Genomic DNA, 2,546 nt, shown 5'->3' with positions numbered 1-2,546 from the left:
TATCATCTGAAAATTCCATTGTAACTGAGGAACAACATCAAACAAAGACACCCCGATATGTAAGATTGAAACACTTTGAAAAATTAGATAATTGGAAACAAGTATCAAGGAGTTATGACAAGAGGAAGACTGGCAAATGAAGAGGTATGTCTTATTTCTCAAATTGAACCATCATCAATTAATGAGGCATGTGAAGAACTAGATTAAAGCTATGGAAGAGGATCTAAAACAAATTGAGAAGAATAACACATGGACATTAGTTCCTCGGCCTAAAGACAAAAATGTGATTGGAAAAAAATGGGTATTCAGAAATAAATTTAATTAAGATGGGAAGGTAATCAGAAATAAAGCAAGACTAGTGTGTAAGGGATATTCTCAGAAAGAAGGAATTGATTATAATGAAACCTTTGCACCAGTAGCTAGAATTGAGGCAGTTAGATTATTATTGGCTTTTGCAACACACAAGAACTACAAAGTATATCAAATGGATATTAAATGTGTATTTTTGAATGGAGATCTTGAAGAAGATGTTTAGATTGAGCAACCTGATGGATTTTCTTTGACAGATAATAAAGATATGGTTTCCAGGTTAAGGAAAGCTTTGTATGGGTTGAAGCAAGCTCCAAGAGCTTAGTACGCTAGATTGGATAAATATCTTTTGAAGATTGGTTTTTCTAAAGGTAATGCTGACAACAACTTATACTATAAAGTGACTAATGATGACATCTTGGTTATAGAAGTTTTTGTTGATGATATAATCTTTGGAGGAGAAGATGAAATATGTAAAGACTTTTCTTTTGAAATGCAGCATGAATTTGAAATGTCTATGATTGAAGAGATAAAATTCTTTTTAGGATTGCAGATCTCATAGACTGATAAAGGTATATTCTTAAGTCAATCCAAGTACTTGAAGGAGTTACTAAAGAAATTTAGGATGGAAAACTCTAAACTGGTAAGCACACCTATGACTACAAATGACAAATTATCACTAAGGGATGAATCAACACCTGTTAATCTGACTAGGTACAAGTCTATGATAGGAGGCATATTGTATTTAACACAAACAAGACCTAATATTATGAATGCAGTTGTATTGTTTCAAGATTTCAGAGTAATCCTAAAGAAAATCATGAATCAGTAGTAAAAAGGATTTTCCAGTACTTACAAGGCACTACAAATCTTGGTTTATGGTATCCTAGAGATGAAAACTTTGAATTATGTGCATACATAGATGCAAATTGGGTAGGAGACGTGGATGACAGAAAAAGCACCATTGGTGGAGCATTTTTTTCTTGGAAGTAGATTAATTTCTTGGTTGAGTAAGAAACAAAGTTGCACATCTTTATCAACAACAGAGTCAAAATATGTTGCAGCAACAACTAACTGTACACAGGTATTATGGCTTAAGCAAATGTTGAAGGACATAAAAAGGTAAAATGCAAGGAACCTATAACTATCTATTGTGATAACACTGCAGCAATTGATATATCTAAGAATCCGGTACTACATTCTAAAACTAAACATGTTTCTATCAAATTGAATTTTCTGAAAGAGAATGTTGAAGCAAAAGAAGTAAAATTGGCTTATATGAATACTAAAGAGAAGATTGCAGATATTTTCACTCAGCCTTTTCCTAAGGAGACTTTTGAATATCTTAGAGACCAGCTTGGGGTCATACCCCCACCGATAGAGACTTAGACAGTTTATGTTTGTCATCAACCGACATAACTAACAGAGAAATCTTTTAGTCCGGCTTTGATGAGGAGAGCTACTTCTCAGGGGGAGTAGTTGGCATACTGAATTGGTTGGTATTTTGTATTTGAACCTGGCTTTTGTATTAGCTTTGGCATTTGATGTCAAAAGGGGAGAGATTGATATGGAAAAACACAAGGAAAACACATGTTACTCTCAGGGGGAGAGATTGATTACTTTGGGACTAAATTTTGAATTCTGGTTATGATCTCTTTTGGGAGATTGTTGGTTTTTGGTTTTTGGCATTTCTGTTTTGGCACTTTGATGGTTTTTCCATCTTGTGTTGCCATCAATGCCAAAGGGGGAGATTGTTGGTAATTTGGTATGGTTTTATCATTGATGTCAACACCTATAACACTTATCAACTATGGCACTTTGGAGGATCAACAATGTTCACCGACAAGAAAGTGACTTATGCACAGTCACTGGCAAGAAATATTGTTCACCGGTACTTACAATGACATGGAAAATACTTGGTTATGTCAAAGATATCGTTTGGACACTTTGTCTTGGAGATTTGTTCATTGACATATTCGTATTTGCATATTTGCTATTACTGGCAAATAGGTCCAGAATAAGCACCGACAGGCTTATCTATTCCAGATCAGCACGACACGCTTTGGAGATGATTTTGTTATTATTGTAAATGCATTAAGTTGACATGTTGAATTAGATATTGCATCGGTTATTGATTTACTTGTAATTATTTTATTGTAATATCTTTTAGAGCCAACCTACTAAAATTGGTCTTAGGTTATGGTATATATGTAAGATCTTATTTGTAAGATCGACAT

Source organism: Cryptomeria japonica, chromosome 8 (assembly GCF_030272615.1).
Source record: "Cryptomeria japonica chromosome 8, Sugi_1.0, whole genome shotgun sequence".
NCBI lineage: Eukaryota > Viridiplantae > Streptophyta > Pinopsida > Cupressales > Cupressaceae > Cryptomeria > Cryptomeria japonica.
The sequence above is the reverse complement of the archived record's forward strand: the minus strand, read 5'-3'. Positions refer to the sequence as shown.